At 38.3% G+C, this 20773-nt stretch overlaps 1 long non-coding RNA gene across 1 annotated transcript; it reads left to right on the top strand.

The window, feature by feature from the left end:
* Positions 1 to 9729: 9729 nt before the first annotated feature.
* LOC107672458 (uncharacterized) lies at positions 9730 to 13951 on the top strand. Its single transcript, XR_001632320.1, has 4 exons — positions 9730 to 9952; positions 10134 to 10310; positions 13519 to 13685; positions 13889 to 13951. It is a non-coding gene; the product is annotated as an uncharacterized LOC107672458 (long non-coding RNA).
* The last annotated feature ends 6822 nt before the right edge of the window (positions 13952 to 20773 follow it).

The following is a 20773-nucleotide window of genomic DNA, read 5'->3' on the forward strand; positions in this document are numbered from 1 at the left end:
TGGCAAAAAGTGATTTTATAGCATAGCAGTTTTATAGGACAAGTCAGAGTGAGTCTGTTAGTGAGTGTTGCGCAAAATTCAAAATTTAACCATGGGCTTCTTTTCAGTTTATGAGTTAACTATGATGGTAACTATAAAGTTTTAATAATCATTCTATTTCTATGAGAATAGGGGAAGCCAACACTGCAACCAACGATAACAAGACAGAGCAACAATATGTTGGAATCACTTTTTAAACCATTTTTTTTCACCTGATGAACGATAATAGCGTTGGCTAACAAAATCCACACAACTTTAAAGAGTGCAAGCATTTAAAGTGGCAGATGACAAAACTGAAGCATTATAGTAAACAGAATGTTATCCTTCGATGGTGTGGACGCTAATAGGCTAGTTATGGTTATAGTTAAGTTTCTATACATTTGAATGTTCTTGGTGTGACATGCTTTTAGAATGTGAGTGGAATTGGATGTAGAGTTGGCATCTGCTGAATTACAGTTCAAAGAATTTCAATATAACTTTGTTGACAAAGCATAAATAATTGGCTCTTTAATTCTGACTAATTATGCCTATATATTTCCTTATTTGTAGACATTATTAGTCAGAATTAATAATCGTTATCATTGATGCAAAAAAATATATGCATACTGATATATTTTCAGAAACAATACATTAAAATTAATTGTAATTATTTGATTATTATTTGTGACCCTGGACCACAAAACCAGTCATAAGGGTCAATTTTTCAAAATTGAGATTTATACATTATGTGAAAGTTGAATAAATAAGCTTTCCATTGATGTATGGTTTGTTAAGATAGGACAATATTTGGCCGAGATACAACTATTTGAAAATCGGGAATCTGAGGGTGCAAAAAAAATCAAAATACTTAGAAAATCGCCTTTAAAGTTGTCCAAATGAAGTTCTTAGCAATGCATATTACTTATCAAAAATTAAGTTTTAATATTTTTAGAGTAGGAAATGTACTAAATATCTTCATGGAACACGATCTTTACTTAATATCCTAATGATTTTTGGCATAAAAGAAAATCGATCATTTTGACCCATACAATGTTTTTTTGGCTATTGCTAAAAATATAACCAAGCTACTTATGACTGGTTTTGTGGTCCAGGGTCACATTTAATATACAGTAGTATGATATAAATAATGAAGAAATTAATTTCTGTATCACATAATATTGTTTTGGAAATACCCCATATATTTTGTGTATGGTATGTTTTTAATACTGGGATACATATTACAAATAAATCAATAAATGTACTATTAAAAAAAACAACCTTTAAATTCATCTGAATTTTATTTATTTTGAACAGTATTTAATATTAATAAAGCTCAAAATTTGAGTTGCAACTCTGCATGCTGTTTGAGATGCCTTTAGTTTAACTTATTTTAAATTCAGAAATGGAATAGGAATATAAAGGCACTCTAAATTCTTAATGGTGCACAGCACTGTAAATCACCTAAGAATGCATGTTATACTCAGTACTGGTCATTTATTAAAAAACGTACAGTATCTAAAATTGCTATCTTCTTGGAGTGAGAAATAAGAGCACAGTTCTGAAGATGTGAAGTGAAATACCTTGATAATAATATTTCAAATATTGAATGTTGTATGAGATTTCAGTCCGTACCTTAGAGACCAAAGCCTCAGCTGCAGTTCTATTATGATCTTAATCCTAACTCGGCCTTCCTGAGTATTACTCCTGTTGATTATTCTATTTACAGTGCTAGACTCTTTGCAGAATCACAGATTGAACTGCTGCCAAGGTCCCCTGACTGTAAAGTGCCAGTAAACAAGTGGTGCATTTCAATGTTCTCGTGGACTCTGTATAAGAGAGCGGTTGCGTTATAGATTTTGGTCAGCGCTATCTCAGACACTTTACAGTCAAACTGAGGAAGGTAAAGCAGTCTTGCTTTCTCAGTGGAAACACATTGGCTTCTGTACAGATGACGTCCATTAGAGGTAACAACTTGACCATTCGTGAAGGACAGGGACTTTGAATTAACTTCTTGTTAGTGCATTTTTATCTGTGAGTGATAAGGACAGATGAAGAAGCGATTGAAATATGACAAATGATGTCAGGGACCTACATATTGAAATTAAATACGTTAGTTAGGTGTGTGAAGGATGGGCCGCCACCATAAACATGAGGAACAAAAGAAGTAGAATTTTTTTTTACGTATTTTGTATTTTAATTCCTGCAGCAATGGCCATTCTTAAATCTGCTGATATTGTTCAACAGCTTTTAATCGCTGAATTTTAAGTAGTTTATCCACATTTAAAATGCAATGAATTGTATAATTAAAATAGCTTACAATGTAAATCAGTGGGCTGGAAAGGCAGTAGGTAATTAAACAGTTTTCCTAGTGGAATAAAGTCCAATTGTCTCAGAAAAAAAAGTGAAGAAAAATCTGTTGAACAGGAAGAAAAACATGTTTTGGTGTGTTTTTTGGTGTATAATTTGAGTCAGTAAAAAACTTGTATATGCAACTTCAGTTATCTAGTAAAATCATCATCTTATCATTATTGTAATGATTTTAAAGATGCACTTTTGATGTATTAAATTTTTTCCTCATTAAAAAGTCCCAAGGAAATGAATAGAACTTTTGAAAAATATGTGTATGTGTGTAAATATGACTTTCATATGTGACTAGTCGAAGACTAGTTTGTTCTTGGTAACCCTTTTGATTTACTGCAAACGTCACTCTAGAGCATTATACACAATCAATTTTTCAAGTGCTGTAATGTTTGCAGTTTGATGGAGTGTCTGCGAGCTTCATGTAGTTTTCTCTGAGAACACGGGCTGCTTTGTGGTCTGAAGTTGCAATTAAGATTTAGCAGATGGAAGCCTCACAATTAGTTGGGGGTAGTAATCAATTTCTGCAATTTACTAAGGACTGGAATGCTGCCATGGAGAGAAAAGCCTGCGTTTCGCGCAAGAACCGTAACATGATATCAGTGCTGCTCCACTTCAGTATGTGGAGCTGTGCATGTGAACCATTTCCGAGTGCTTTTGCACCGCACGAACCTCCAAAAAAATGCATTAGCCATATAAGCATCTTAAGAGCCACTCGTCATACTCCTGAGATGCAATCTGAGGCGAAGCAATCTAATGGACATTGCATGTTTTTTTTGTTTTACTAAAACCATGTTTATTGGAATAGCCAATTAAACGTGTATTATCAAACCGCAACAACATATGCTTTTGTGTTTATTGCTGTGCATTCAGCATATTGATTTCCAATTACACCATTTACAGGATGAGTATTACCCAAGTAAAGGACTGTCATGTTATCTGAGGCACATATGGCATGTGAATTGTGCATGCTTGCATCTGTGTTTGTCCACTGTTGATGAGCAGATGTTTATGCTGATGAGAAGAGCTTTGGGAACGTGGCTAGCTCTGCTCTAGATGAGATGAGATTGGCCTGGCTTTCTCAGCCCTCCGCTCACGGCTCTTGTGGGCCACATGATGCCGCAGACAAGAGCGTGTCAGCACTGAATGCTACGGCGGTGTGAATGAGAGAGTGCAAGATGAATGGGCGCCCACCGAGGAGTTGGTTTTCACCTTGAACATCTCATCACTCTTCCTGACTAATCCTCTGTGCTGCATTGCTCAGGAAGAGCCAGGTGGCGCTTATTCAATGACATGGGACATGTCAGGAGTCGACCGCGCATACATCAACCGCCATCAGTTTAACGGTCCCCTGCGTGCTCCTACACCCCCCCGAAGTGACACCCAGATGCCATTGAGGGTGCGTCATTGTATCTCCAAGACAGCTCTTTACTGACCAATCCAAAAATGTTGGCTGGCAAATTTAGTAACAATTGTACCTTTATTTTTGCCTTGCACAGAAGAAGTAAAGGCCCTGATATACCCACAAAAAGAAGTTCAAAAAACCTGAGAGTGGTACACTGTTAGCAAACATCTCAATACCATCATGCTGCTAAGATGTATTACAACTTTAATTTCTACTATAAAGCAGCTCTCGCGTGTGTTCTGTGCTTCTGACCTTTGATGGACTGAACAAAAGAAATGAATCAGAGAAGATTTCCACATCAAAGAAGGTGGAGCTGCAGAGGACACCTACCTATTATCAAAGTCTCTTTAAGTCATTTCACTCGGCAGCCATCTTTGAAATGCCTTCCGGGAAGCTATTTCAGTCATGCAAGTACAGCTCATATCTCTTTGAATGGAGAAACATCAGATTCTCCAAAGCTGTTCACCAAGATTACAATTAAATTTCATATTTGAAATCACCAATGAAATTTGTCAACATCAATTTTGTTTCTTATGCTCAAATAGTGTTAAAAAAGCTTATTTTTCAGGCTTGACCAGCCAATGTGCAAGTGCAGTCCTAAGCTTCCTTTCCACCTTTTTCCTGAGTAACCGAGGAACGCCTCCATGATGGATTCTAATTTCCATTTGGATGATGTAGTGTTCTGGTCTCCATAGAAATCCACGTTAAAACGGGGTAAAAAAAATTGACTGAATTAATTAAATTGAAGCTTTTTCAGTGTAACTAAATAGAAAATGTGTGCAGGGTTAAGCTGTGCAATTGTTGGCTGCCACAGTAACAGCAATAAACTTAAAGAGTTCCTGTAAAGTACTTCTTTTGCGCACCAGCAGGTCTGTCCTTGTCCAGTGCTGTATGTCTTTCATTCTATGTCAAACTCTGACAAGAGAAAACGAGCTTGGCTTGCAGTGTCTAGGTTAAAATATTGTGTCCGAAATCATAAAATAATATGTTAAAATAATCATTAAAACTCATTAAACCATGACAGGTGAGTTAAAAACTCATTAAACTATGACAGGTGAGTTACTGCCAAAAGATGGCCATTGTGACACTGTAAAGTGATACAACTATGACGCCATGTGCTTTTTACAACCGTTTTCATGGAGCTTCTAACAGCTGCTGCGGTGATGTGATGTCTTTGCCAATTAGCCATTGGTTGTTTTATTTAGAAGGCAGGACTTCCTCCGCCATATTGTGCATTTTACTTTCTCCCATTCATAAATAAGTAACATGAGTGTAGCATCTTTGTATAACTTAAGTATTTACTATTATGTAATAGCTGCTGGAAGTGTTTTCCAGCTGGAGCAAACTTGTCCAGATTGTTTTGGCAAGATGTTTAAAACTACTAAAGCAAACTCCAAACAAACTCTGTTTTGGCCTGATTTTGTTTCACAAGTTCACACTTACACATAATCAGATTGAGTGTATAGTATGCATATTTGGTGTGCTGTCCGAGGAGAGGGCTCCAAGCTTGGAATATATAGCCCTGAACCCAGAGAACTCCCCTATATACCCAAGCTGGGATACAATAGTTAGGAGTAACAAGTTGGGGTGGAGGAGGGATGCCTGAAAAACTGTTGTAAGACAGAGGTAAGCTGGCTGTATATTTATTTACTATCATGCTAATTAATTTGAGTATATGAAAGTGCTCCACCTGAATTAGTTGATTATCTGAACGTGCTAAAAAAAAAAATCTCCATTTAAAAGTATGTCACTACTTTACAGTATATTGAGGCCTTAAGCCTTCTACACACTGCACCATTTTAGCAATCCTATAAGATCATTGCAGATCACACTGTGTGACATGGATCTAATAAACTTTCTCTACGACATGCATGTAGACTGTATGATGATGACACCTATTCACTTGTACGCTGCGACGCACATTACTATAGAAGAATGAAAAGTCATCAGCATTCGCTAATGGTAAACAAAAAGAGCACGATAAATCAGACTTTTGCAGTTGTAGTTTTTATGTGTGCTGAAAAAAATGGAAGCAGCGAAAAAGGAAGCCATAAGTGCTTGAGGTAAGCAGTTTTATGTTTTAGCGCCATGTCGCGTTGATTTCATGTCACATTTTTATTGGTTGGTCAGTAAACGTGGATCGTACCAGCAAACCCACTATGCGATGATCATGCTGTATTTCTGACCCTGTCAGAAAATTATCGTAGACTATCTTTGGTCGCAAGACCGTGACAATGGCCGTCTTTCAACCTCTCTCACTGTACGACACGGGACCACTGATTAGGAGCCACGATCACAAAAAAACGCTACGATTGTTTCACAATCTTTCGTCTGGGACAGCTGAATATTGTGCAGTGTGTTTTGGGCTTTAAATGACCGGGAAAAGATGCAAGATGGATTCGAACCTAGGTTGCTCACACATGATTGCCATTGCCTGTCAGGGCATTTGACCTTTTATAATATACAGGTGCATCTCAATAAATTAGAATCTCGTGGAAAATTTCATTTATTTCAGTAATTCAACTCAAATTGGGAAACTCGTGTATTAAATAAATTCAATGCACACAGACTGAAGTAGTTTAAGTCTTTGGTTCTTTTAATTGTGATGATTTTGGCTCACATTTAACAAAAACCCACCAATTAACTATCTCAACAAATTAGAATATGGTGACATGCCAATCAGCTAATCAACTCAAAACACCTGCAAAGGTTTCCTGAGCCTTCAAAATGGTCTCTCAGTTTGGTTCACTAGGGTTTCACAATTTGAGTTGAATTACTGAAATAAATGAACTTTTCCACGACATTCTAATTTATTTAGATGCACCTGTAGCAGTTTGGATGCTGTTTGTGTGCTTGGATACACTTTAGAAATATGAACCATTAAATGGTTAATTGTAAGTTACCTTATACAATGAAAATGTACATTAGGAAAAAAAACTCTATAATATAGTTTTTAGAGTAAAAAAAATAATTTTACTCTATAATACTGATTTTACTGCATAATACTGCAAAACAGTATGTTTTAAGAAGTAAAAAGTATGTATTACCTTATAATGTTTATGGTGAAATTCAATAATAAATTCAGCGCAAAAATAAATAAATAAATAAATAAAACTTCACAGTTGTTATTAAACAATCTGCAGAAACTAGTCTAAAATATGGTAAATGTTGTTAAACCCAGTAAGGATTCATGTGTTTATTATGTTTGGTCATTGAGGTGGATTAAAACACATTATTTACATGAGCACCAAGGCTTAACGTGCAAGAAATGTGCACAAACTACTAGGCCACGCGTCCAACCTCACACATTCACAGTGAGTGAAAAATGTGCATTTCTCCTCACATGCTTCAACTTATGTTCAATTTGCTTCTTCCTTCATCTTCTTTGAATCTGCATTCAACAAGAAGAGATAAAGCCAAGACGGGAATGAACATAGTCAAAGCATTCATGGCGACTCTATGGCACCTGAAATACCGCCTGAAACCATCATTGGTATTCCAGAGGGACTGAAAATGGTTTTCTGCAGTCCATCTCTGGTGGTCTCTCGAATTTTGTATTTTTTTTCTCCCTTTTCTATTCTTCATTCTATCAGTTTGAGAGCAGGGGAGGCGGGGAGGAAGTGTGCTTAAAGGGAAATCCTCTCTGCTTTGTGGCAGAAGTCACAGACTCAGGCTGGCTGACGGAATGACAGGACAAAGCAGATATCCAGAGCGTGTCCCTTACCACGGCAATTGCGGCAACTTCACGCACTCCGTGTCATCGCATTTGCGAGTGCAGTGTGGTGTGACAGTAGAAAGATGAGTGTCTGAGGTGTCTACCTTTTTTCCCAATCATACTGCAGATAGAGTGAATACAAAACTCTGCAGAGTCTGAAATCCTGACAGAGTGAAACTACCAAATTTGAGCTTGGGAGAGCAGAAGGTAATGTTTTCCCCCCAAAGACTCTGAGGCTAACTTATCTCAGCCAAGAAAATTGATAGAACCCAGACCGCCCCCCACCGCTACCAGTATGGGTGGCAGTGATTTCTTCTAAAGTTGTCTAAACTCAGCAAGACTTTATTACAATGAGCAGTAGGCACGCGTTTGGTCTTAAAGGCCAATGTGTGAACTGCAAAGCTGATACACTTTTTGGCAGGACACTTTGGGTTTGAGCGTGTGTGGAGTGCTGATAACAGGCATAGTAGCTGCCAATCGCAGATTGTCCGATTAATCCAGATGAAAAGCAAACTATGGACGGTAGTGGATGGTGTACAGCGAGGCCTCAATCGGTTGGAGGCGATAGTCTAAGCCTCCAATTTCAACTGGTGGGTTGTGATAGCGACAGCAGTGATAAACAGTGGTACATGCTAATAATTCAAATAAATAATATACAAATCAAATGGGAATGATAAAACTTTGACGCACAGAAGTGAAGCCACAAGTGTCCCACTGATGTGCACAGGCGATTTTTGTTGTTGTGCATCCTGAAACAAAACCAGTTGACAACCACTGGTCTAATGTATAATTCTAATGTTCCTCATTAATTATACAAGTCTTGTCTAATGGCCGGGAATCACTTAAATGTGTGGTTAGCATACTTAAAAACACGTCATGTTCTGTCAAGGTTGTGGGAGTACTTCTACTGAAATTTTTATTCACATCCCCCTGTCCACCCACTACCTGTTTTTCCAATCTTTACGCCTGTTCGTGAAGCGCATTGTTTACTTGTAGCGAATGATCTACGCAGCTTAATAAGATCTGCCTTCTGTTGACGTAAAAGTTTAGAGTTTATGCAAATACAGCTGGCAGGGACAGGAAGCGCAGGAGGTGTACCATCCCTCAGAGCATCCACAACCTTGTGTTTTCACAATATGTTTTTTAAACTGTCATCAGCTCCTTGCGACAAGTCCAGTTACAGCTTCAAAACAGAAAGAGAGAACTGCATGAGTGTTTCTGATGGAAATAGTGTTGTTCCCAGCTGGTTTGTTAGTTTCAGATGGCACACCACCCACAGTCCATTCACTGACCAATGCACATTGCATACAAAAATCTCTTCCAAGAACCAGAACTCAATCAGCATTGAGTAAATGAGCATTACTACAATTTCTCACAGTCTTACTGTAGTAACAATAACTGGTTTTGGGACAGGAATGTTAAAGTTTTATATTAATCTAAACTTCCTCTTTCAACAGGCAGTACATCAATACACTGAGGAAAACGGCAACTTGTTAAAGATATTTTAAAAGAAGATGGGTCGATAAAATACAATGGTTAGTGGCAAAGGTTTGAGGCACTTTGTTGTAGTAGCAAGACAGCATATTTCATTTTGTATACTTTAATATTTTTGTGAAATAACAAGGATGTATAACTTTCGAATGGATACACTGTTCTCTGTATAAGCCAACACAAAAATTGGCCGACCAGAAGGTCTCCTCCTGTCTAAAGCTCTATTCATAATTTTTTTCTCATGTGGACGTCTGAAAAAGTAAATTTACATGGCACCTCACTGATAAAACTCTTGGATTCGGATGACGATTTATTCACAGTGGAGAAGCGAGTTCAGTAATCCTATGAACCTGGGAACATGCTGCTCACGTGGCCAGTCGTGTGATTGTCTGCTGTAAATAAAAACATCATATGATTGGGGATTTTTACGTGGGTGGTGGGAGAAAAACACTGGCATTCTGGATTCAGATGGCAATAAAATCAAATGTAATTTGCTGAAAATGCTGAAAATTGCTTACCCCCCATGAGAAACAATTAAAGTTTGAATTGGGCTTTAGTAGCAAAAAAGTTAAAATACGTTGGTCACAAGGGAAAAACGTTTGACTTTGAGACTAGTTGGGGTGTGGTGCTAGTCTAGATGGTGTACCAACATTTTTACTGGTGAAGGTGTTCAGCCAACACCCAAAATGCAACATATGCTGGTAAGTAGTTACATTGGTCTTTTCAGTATAGGTCAGGGGTGTCCAATCCTGCTCCTAAAGGATCAACATCCTGCAGAGTTTAATGCCAACCTGCTCCAGCACACCTGCCTGGAGGTTTCTAGCAATCCTGGAGACCTTGATGAGCTGGTTCAGGTGTGTTTAATTAGGGTTGGAGCTAAACTCTGCAGGACAATAGCCCTCCAAGAGCAGAGCAGGACAATAAACTAGAGAGAGGCCTTGGCAAGTTTTGCACTTAGACATAAGGTAAGGCATACAAACAAACATATTCAGGGTTGAGTTGGAATAAAGCCCGAGCTCTGAGAGCATTCATTATCGGACAAAGCGAATGCCGCTTTAATGAGATTACTCTCATAGACTACGCTCCAGAGACAAAGCAATCTCTGCATCGGGTGTCTTGTTTACAGCTAATGGTAACATTTCACAGCCCCTTCAGACGGACAGCTCCAGTGCATTATTGCAGTAATCGATCAGGGCCTCGGCACACGCATGAAAGGCCCATTCATCGCTCCTGGACCACCCACTTTCGCTCACACGTCACAACAACCCACCTCTCAGCGTTTAAAGAACTGAAAAACAAGCCTGTCCATGCTATGTGAACACGGTACGTATCATTTTCTTCTCACCTTGGGAGTGACGGTTTGACAGCTGTCTGTCGATTTGATGCCAGGGCCTGCCCCTGATATGCCGCTGTCAGGATCTCTGTGGCGGCCCCGTCAGGCCTGCCAGGGGTCGTTGTGGTCAGGTGAAAGTGTGCCATGGAAAGGTTAGGCCCAGAGCAACACTCTCATTTTGATTAATGGACCTCTCTGTACTCCTGAGTGAGCAATTATCAGAGGATCGGCACACTCGTTCATCACTGTAACAGAAAAGTGGCACGGCCCGTGCTGCGCAACCGTACCCAACCAGCAGCACTGCCTCCTTACACCATCACCCCACGGATCAAGCCAAAAGAAGAGTGGTGCCCGGATGAGGAGGAAGAGGGGAGTTTAGTGGAGTGGAAAGCAGAGTAGATAAGGTTTCCCTTTGAGGAATAACTCGGCAGCCTCTTGGATTTGCTCTCTGGCTGCGGCGTGGGCTAATAATCAAGCCTCCTGCTTTCATCTGCATTGGCGAACGTGGTGGTCCACACCTTGTTTCAGAATACCAAAATGCAAATGTCTACATGATGCAACAGCCCATTAGTGCAATGTGCTTCCCGACACACTAGGTTTGGGTTATTCTGCAACCTACCTCACAAATAATCGTTTTCACAGAGCATGCAACGTAATGAGTCCGTTTGTGCCAATATGCAATGGCTGTCCTCAAGACTGTTTGGCTCTGATACTGTCACATTGTGAATAAGCTCATTATGTTAATCTGCACATCTATTGAGAACATCTAGCAGATGACATGCATCTTTTACTCACTCTGCCAAACATATTGCCATTAAATGCATTATTACATTAGAAGTCAGCAATCAAATTAGGACTGACACATGATCAATATGTAATTTGCAGATGTATTATTCCTCTGGCCGAGTAACACATCATCGATGAGCCCGTTTGAATAGGTTCACTTAAGCGGACCTCGGTAATTCGCTCAGACTTATCCATTGTCTCATAGCAATGGTTCAATCTGATTGGCTGATTTTCTTCTGGGAGTAAATGCATTTGTTTTTTTTGTTTTTTTTTAATATTTATCCACCTGGAAATAAAGACATGTTTACAACGTGCTGGTTTGATGCATTCAATTAATCACTGGATTTGCCTTGGGTATCTTTTTTCTTGAGTTTTGTTTTGAAGCATTTATCAGAAAAGTAGCTAGATATCCATAATCACAAATGTGTATTCTGTATTACTTTGAGGTTCTGTACTTACTGGAGGTGCAGATATTCTAACCACAGAGTCTATGCATGATGTCCTCCATTTTTTCAGAATTATTTGTTGGTTAGTAAGAGAAACCAGGGAAAATGTGTTTTATGATTGATCAGCCTTGCCCTTGAACTACCAGGAAACCATCAAATGTAACAATCATTAATAATTCCCAGCCTTTAGTATTTGCCATTTTGAATATGTTTTCATTTTCCTGAGCTCATCATAGTGGACGTGATCAAGTTTCAACATCTAGCTGATCTCAGCGTATACATGGAAACAAGACAAATGAGACTGCTCCTCTTAAACAAGACACTATAAATAATATAAATCACCTATAAAAACTTTAGCGTGTTTTTAAAATGATGATTGGATGGTAAGAAAAAGAAAAAACATGTTACAAAATTTCACTTAATTTTGTGTGAGAATCTGTATTAATTACTGTCCCTCTTTACCTTAACATGTTATAAAAAGCGCTACAGTAGTTTCAGGGAAAGTTTGATGGATTATGATAATTAATCATCATACTAATATGAGCTAACTTGGCATAAACCATATCATATGACTGTTAGAGCCTGGATTTTTCCTGAAAGTTGAATTACAGTAGCTGTGACATAGCACAGAAATGAGATGCATAGGGTAATAGTAATGGTTATACATGGTTTCTAGCTGGAACAAACAAGTAATTTAAATTATACACTGCTCCTCATTTTCACAGTTCCTGTATGGATGAAGCACAGACACCATAATATTTTCAGCTAAAAAAAAAAGTAAATCTAATGAACAAGGCTTGATAAATGTAATGACTTAGTTGATTAATTTGAAGAGGATGAAAATTAATTACTCACTACCTCCTAGTGGGACCACTCTCAGAAATATAGTTTTATTAGTAAACCTCCTCAGCCTGTTGGAACGAAGCGCGCCATCATAATTTCTAATCCCTAGACCCAATGATTTACCTGCTATTTACCTCTAACTATTAGTCAATTACTACACTGTCTTGTGGACCAGACCTCTGAGTTAATGGGTTTGGAGGAAGGCCAGGGTGTGATTTCTTTTCAACACAGGCTAATGGGCTGTCTTGCGATGCATTTTTAATGCGCCACATTGAGTGCAAACCTCCTTTGCCAGCTATTGGGGTATTTTTCTCGCATTGATTTTGTCTTCTCTTTTTCCCGCCACACTGATTTTGTCGCACTGAATATGCATGCTAATGCATGCCCTTGATTTTCATAAGCTGATGTTAAGACAGGTGCTTCTCTAAAGACACGTTCATTGGAAGACTGTAATGCAATGTGGGATCGTACTGCATGGTTGCTCGTTTTAGTTTCAAGTATGCAGTTTTAGAGTTAAGAGCGGCCCTCAAAATCACAGAGGTGTCAAAGTTTAATCCTTTTAATTGATTTGCATGACCAGAAGTCATTTATTTTCAACCGAGTTGGCAATTTCTGACATCGATTTGTATTTCCATTCTCAGCCCTTTGATAGCCAATTGTGCAGTCCTCAAATAACATTACGCACAAGCGGTGTGAACATCCACTAACCAATAATACAGAACTCGACGACCTCCAGCAATAAAATGACTGGGTTCATGCTTGTGTATTAAATTTGCATTTAAATGATTTTAATCATTTAGTGTTTTAGCTTCAATACTAATGGCAGTTTTTCACAGACACAGTTAACACAAGGTCGTTTTGTCGTGAATGTAATACACTTACAAAGTGTGGTATAAAAAGCTGCCTATAATGGCTTTCCTGACATCTTATTGCTTTTTAGGAGTGGAGTGAAACAGTTGAGTAAAGATCTGTATTTTGAATCTACATATTGCTTTCATGTCCTCTCTTTCATCTCCATCTCATTCCCTTTCCTCTCTCTCTCTCTCTCTCTCTCTTTCTCTTCACCCACTGGTTTGTCTCCATCCGTTGCTCACATCTTTATTTCATTCCAATTTTCACCCAGCACGACGGAAATGGAGTGGGAGGGCTGGGGAGCTGGATAAGATGGAAGTGGCCGAGAGAAGACAAAAATAAAACACAATTTCAACAATAGCTCAAACCCCTGCCTCGGTGTCTACAGGAGAACGAACTAGCGCACCATCAGCAAGTCCAGGAATTTTGTCTTCCGCTGTAGGGAGTTTTTTTTAAGCTCTGTTTTTCACAGGCATCCTTGAAAATAAGGCAAGGAAACAATGACTGGGTCGACTAAACAGTCGTGGCACTTTTGCAAGCCGTATTTCAGTAAAAAAAAAAAAAGTCTTATTCACTAACCACCTGAAACCTGCTGTCACTAACCAATAATTTTGTCTCTCTTTTTCTTCTTCTTTTTTAAGAGGCTACAGTGAAGCTGGTGCTTACAATGGAAATGAATGTGGCTGCTTTTTAGAAAGTTTAAATGCATAAACGTGAAGCTTATAATTTTATAAAATCACTTACATTATTATAATTATTAAAAAGTTGTGTATTATTTCAGTTGTCAAGTTGTTGTTTTTTTCCAGTTTTATGGTCGTTTAAGGTAAAATAGTTGTAAAATGAAGTATAATTTTACATAGATAATGCTGCTATTATTTATTTTATTTTTGCCACACTAAAACCATATTAATGCACATTGTGATTACATATTGTGGATTTTATAATTTAAACTATTTTTTTTTTACATTTATGGACTGGCCCATTCATTTCCATGTTAAGCTTATAATTTATGAAACTTGTCATTTTAAGAAGTCACATTAGTTTTTTTTTCTGTTAAAAGTTATTTTTCGTTATTTGAGCTGTAAAGTTGTTCTTGTCAGTTTTATGGTCATTTTAGTCAGCTGTCATAGCAACTTGAATATAATGTTACATACAACTTTATTTATTTATTTATTTTATTCAGCTGCAACTAAATGTTTAGCAAAAAGAGAGACTGAATAAATATGCTTGATGTCTAAATGTTTGATTTTTTTTTAACCACATTGGAATCAAAACTGAGAATCGATAAGAATCGGAATTGGAATTGATACAATTCAAACAATACCCAACCCTAGTTCACACACACACACACACACACACGCACGCACGCACGCACGCACGCACGCGCACACACACACACACACGGTACACACACACACACACACACATACACACACACACACACACACACACACACACACACACACACACTGTTTAAATATTGTGGCTGTTACTATTGAAACAGTGGTCTGTTATTTATGCTGGCCCCACTCATTTCCATTTTAAGTGTTGTATTGTAACCCTTTTTTAAGAAAAGAAGGGATGAGTCAAAAATGAGAGTAGATTGAGTTGAACTTGTACTGAACCTGGAACATTCCTTTGATTTTTAGTGAATTTCCCCCTCTGGGTTTCTTTTTCCTGCATGGAGTTACTACTCGATTAGCTTTGCATTTCCAACATGTGAAGCCTGTCTGATGTGTATAGAACGGATGGATTAAGAGTGCTCTGTCCATCCTGGTCAGATGGCATTACCTATCAGTGAATCAGACCTATCATCCCCTCAAATGACAGCAAATTACTGCGACGCTGTCAGGTATGAGCTCTAATCACACACGGCTCTCCGAGGGGAATGTAATCACACCCCGGGCCTCACTGCAACTCGGCAACTGGCTTAAAAACTGCCCTCTGACCTTTTCACAGAAAAGTACCATGGGTTTGCCATATAATATGACATGGGAAAACCATCACGGTAATATCATGGTGTTCTTTGAAGTACTGTGTAAATACCACGGTGTATGATGATGATATAGTACCACGGTGGCCCAAAAAAGTACTTGAGCCACACTTAAAATGTATGAATGACATTTAATTAAATATAGCAAAACATTAAACCAAGTGGCATCTGCAAACAAATGACTTCTAAGATTTTCTAAGAAATAGCTTTAATGTTATTACCCATGTTTTGCAATGACTTTCAGAGCAACTGGTGTGTTTTTAGAATTTAACTGAGCCACTGTCGACAGAGACGTCATGTTTAGTTTATATGCTTGGATGGCTGCTGCAGCAGAGCGCTGTTTGATTTGTTGCCATGTCCACTCATTATAAGCGTCTTTGGGCTTGTTGTTTAGGCTTGGCTCATAAAGCGATCCAGTGCATGGAATTGATAGGGACAGGAATTAAAAGGGACAGGTAATTTTGGAGGATAGTGATATTCTGCTCCTGTTTCCAATATAAAGCAATTGGATTTATTAAGGATTATTGTTGTCTTGTTCTTGTTTGGATTTTTTTTTTTTCTTTTTTCTAGCAATTATGTCAACACAAATGAATGACTCAAGCCATGTAACTCGTTCACTGTGATTTCTTGCACTGCACCTACAGAAGAGCGCCACATCTCTGATACGCGTTTACATGTGCAGTTCAATTCCATACGCTCTGGGTAGAATTATTGTAAATGCCGTTGTCGCTACCTGAATTTTTCAGGAGTTAATTAGAATGTGCTTTTAATTTCTGTAAATTACTGAACTGTGTGTGTAGAAAACAGGTTTAAGCTCTAAAACTTGACAACTGAATATAGCTGAAGCGTGTAAGTGGCCAAAGGGCAATACGTTTTCAACAATATACTGTATATACTGTTTTATAATTCAAAAAATATTTTATTCCCCAAAAATGTTTTGCTTGAAAAACGGTACCTGAAAAAGGTCTGTGTTTAAAATGATTGCTACTTGGTCTGATGTTTTGTTGTATAATGCAGGACTGTCACTAGGCCCTACCTCAATGTTTTTCCCCCATAGCAATCTTTTTTTCAGCTTTTTTGAAAAATATGTTGGATCTTTTTGTTCCTTCTTTTTTTTTCTTTATGTGTGAACTGCAGTAATTCAAATCACACTGCCAATTGCATTAAAAAGGCATTATTCAATTTTTTTGATACAGCAGGACAGACAAACTCCTTTTTTTGTTGAATGTTGCACATGTAATAGAAGCCCTAAAAATAGCCTGTGCTTGAAGTGGGCTGTTACCATACTGAATGCGCTAAACAACATTAGTTATTAGTTGTACCTTTTCTGTTCACAATCCTTATTTAGCAATTTATTGACAACATTTTTTATTTTTTATTTTTTTTTAAACATGCAATTGCTTCAAAATGTATGTTTGAGGTATGACTGTGGGTAACGTCTGTTGTAGAACAAACCATGATAGTCTCAAAGTCATGGTAACCACAGACCGTATTTTAGTTATACATCAAGAAATAACAACTATGCTAAAATCCCAAAACAAAATTCCGGAGGGAACCCATGGCTTGAAAATGCTAATTTTCTTCTAGGTTTTAGGACTATAAATTGAACTTCTCTCTATAGCCTAAATATTTATTATATTAAGAAGTTTCTCAATTCTTTTTTGTTTATAATGGAAGCCATTGGTAACCAAAACTGTTGAGTTACCAACATTTTTCAAATATCTTTGTTTGTGTTCAGCAGATGAAAGAAACTCATACAGTTTTGGAACAAAGCGAATGAGTAAATGATGACAGTTTTGTGTGAACTATCCTTTACTGCATTCAGTTCGTCTTGGGGATGTGTAGCAACATTTTAGAAATCACACATACCAGAAGAACTGTTTTAATTAGGTGCATTCATTAAGTATATGAAACAAAACAGTGACCAAATTAACTGCTTCCAATTTATGACAAAAAGGAATTAAAAAAAAAATTACATTAAAAACTATTGCTATTTACAGACAGGCATTTAATGAGTGTAACTGAAATGCAGCTCTATAATTAAAATGAGTAATTCTAATAGTTTTTTTTTTTTACTTTATTTTAATGTTTTTTTTTGTTTAGAACTTTCCTGTTAATGTTCTCAGCTAAGATCAGCGAGTCTTTCTTTCTTTCTTTCTTTCCTTCTTTTTCTTTCCTTCTTTCCTTCCTTCCTTGCTTCCTTCTTTCTTTACTTTTACTTTCATTTTATGTATAATATACTGTAAAGGCCTCTGATGTTTCCTTTGTTTTACACCAATATTAGTTAATAAAGCAAAATTAATTTATGCTTTATTAACTCCAAAAGAGCATCTGTTATGCATAATAGTGAACAACGATTAAAATAAATCAAAAAGTCAAATGTACCAGCCTATTTTGAGCAAATATAACAGATTTTAAAAAGGTTCAGAGCTTAATTTACATGGAATAATTTAGATGGGTCACAGTATATCACAGTGCATCTCTGTGTAAAATAAACCTGGAAATGTTGGCAGGTCTAGTCGTGCCCCTGTTTCAAATCAGTGCCATTCATACATTTTAAGTTTCATTTCCAAATACTTTTTGAGGGCACAGTATTAAAGTACTGCTACATTTTTTGAGGGCATGTATCACAAGGGCAGTTGTTTGATGTGTCATTCAGGCTTCAAGAACATACCACTGTTTATAGAAGACTATCAATCCAACCTAGTAGTCACACTTCATTCATATGCACTGATCTGACTTAATCTTGAAATCAATACCCACCACTGGCTGTGGAACTGAGTAATAATATATTAGCAACTGAAACACATAGATCTCGTGTGTGCACTTTTTTCACTTTCCAGAGAAACTCAAAGTGTTGCCCAATGCTGCCTGATTGGGAATAGATGCAGTGATTGACAGGTCATGACAATGTGTAGAACAGCAGAAGAATCACCTTCCACTCATCTCTGCTGGACAGAGAGAATCAAACATCACACACTGAGAGTGAAGGTAAAGAATCCATTAAAGGACTTAGACAATATCTCACTTGGACAATAACAAATCCAAAACAATAAAAAATGTATTTACTAACACTTCTGCTTCTCTTATACGATCTCAAGCGTATAAAGCTAAGAAATGGTCATCTTTGAGTTTAAAGATTGGTGTTACACACATGTTGCTCTGCCTCATTATTGGCTATAATCAAAACATGCCATGTAATGAGTGTTTAAAATGCTTCTGTTTCACATCCTATAAATATTACAGTAGGCAGTATGTACTGCACAAGCTACTTTCGCTCATTTGTGTTGTTACAGATGTGCCTTGCTTTGCTCAGCAAATATAAAACCATCTGTTCTTTTTGTTCTTGCTCTTTTTGTTCAAGGCTCTCATGTGTATTTCATTCGGAGTGGTTTGTATCTGTGATTTGTTCCGTTGTTCACTGAATATCTGCCTGTGTGTTTTGATTATGGTATTGGATTACCTTCATTACTCTGATGGATTCTGATTCCAATATTATGTTTGTGATTTGAAACATGGACTAAAACACTGTACTTGGATCCTTCAGACTGATTACATCTTGTGTTTTTTCTTGTGCGTTGAAAAATGGGCCAGTGAGCGAGAGCAGCCAGAGAAAACCGGAATAATGATAAGCCTCAGAGAAATGCTTGACCTTTGATTCTTGACACACCAAATATTCAGGGTATAATTAAGGGATAAAACATTTCAGTGCAGCAACCATGTCATCTTAATCCCAAATGGCCATCATAAATTATTCTCTCTTAATGATTAAAAAAATATTAAAAACATTTTTTTCTCTGAGACAATTATCATCTGATTATGCTGCAAATGCTATTAAAAATGACAAAAAAGAAAGACTCCATATTCATCCTTATTTGCTAATGTCAGATATCTTTATTATTTTAAATTTTTGAGTGTAGAGTTCATCTATTTTTAGCTGGATGTATATTTACCCCTGAAGGTAAAATGCTACAGCTGTAAGGGTTTTTGTTTACGTACCGCTATAAGACAGATAGCTTTATATCCACAGTGGAGAAGATCCTTATTTCCACACTCTCAGTCAACAGGTTTAATATTTTACAGTCTTAAAGCAAAACAATCCACCACAATTTGGAAAATAATCAAGCGTTGTGATTTATTAGCCTGTCTGTCTAGTGCACATCATTTAAAACATTATTCAGTATTATAAATTAGATTTTCACACTAGAAGTTTTAGAAGAAATGTTAATGATAAATGCAAAGTTTTGATACCAGGTGGATGCCACATCCAATTGCACGACTGGCTCCAATTTATGAAAGGAAAAAAAAAAAATGATGAGCTTAATTAACATTTCCAAATGACTGCAACTATTTTAGGTTCTGTTCTGCTTTACAGCAGAATTTGGATGCATGGCCGTACCCAGACTTTGAAAATTAGTGAGGTTTTCAAGGCTTTATAATGACAGTGAATGTCTGCCACGAGTTTGAAGCTCAAAAAAGTGCATCCATCCATCATAAACATACTCAACATGGCTCTGGTTGTCACACTTCTCGGGAGGCAAGGAGCGAGGAACGAGGAAACACGGAGATAACTTCAATTCACAGTCTTTAATGATCACATTGGGAACGTAGGAGACATTGGAACAGAAGGAATGACGTTTGAGGACCGACAAACACTAACTGAAAGGACTGGGGCTTTTAAACACTGGGTGATTGGGAAAAAACACAGTGATTGGAGCTGGCGGGAGGAAGGAGCCCAACGGAGCCGGTGGGACAGAGTGACGAGTCGCAGCCAGAGGAGTGGAGTCCAGAGGCAATGGCGAGTCGACGCCCGACCAAGGCAGAGCCGGAGGGACGAGGGAGCCCGGTGGAGCTGATGGATCGATGGGTGACGGGGTAAGCGAGGGAGCTAGGAGCCGAGGTGGAGCCACTGGGTCTACGGGCCGAGGCGGAGTCCGGGCCTCGGAGGCTGGAGGCGGAGGTGAGGGAGACTCCAACCACGGTGACGCTGGAGGATGGCAGTCCCGCGGGGCTTGCACCGCAATGATGGTGGGCTGAGGGTGAGCAGAGGGGCTGCCAGCTGACAGCGGTGGTGGAGGAGGCTGGAGCCCTTCCTGGGCGGAACTGGGGATCAGGAGCCCTTCCTGAGCTGAACTGGGGATCAGGAGCCCTTCCTAGAGCACGTCATCCGGATAGCTGGTGATGTTCGCGACCAACAGGAACAGTTTGGTATAGTCCTCAAGAGCTTTGTCTCCCTGCTCCAGCAGGAGGAGGAGGAATTCGGGGTGAGTGATCCATGGGGACACAACGGAAAGAAAAACACTGAGAAATAGACGGAAAACAAACGGAGGGGAAAACACGGAAGTTACTGTTTTGGTCGGTCCTTCTGTCACACTTCTCGGGGCACACGGCACACCTGGGGAGGGAAAACACAACACAAAGAGTCCAGGGGCGTGACACTGGTGGGTTAATAAAGGCCTTCTGAAGCGAAGAATATTTTACACTTTATAAAGTAAAATAATGAACTTCAGGGTCAAACAGCCATACAGATTCG

This window comes from Sinocyclocheilus anshuiensis, unplaced genomic scaffold (assembly GCF_001515605.1).
Source record: "Sinocyclocheilus anshuiensis isolate Anshui unplaced genomic scaffold, SAMN03320099.WGS_v1.1 scaffold1430, whole genome shotgun sequence".
NCBI classification, from domain to species: Eukaryota; Metazoa; Chordata; class Actinopteri; order Cypriniformes; family Cyprinidae; genus Sinocyclocheilus; species Sinocyclocheilus anshuiensis.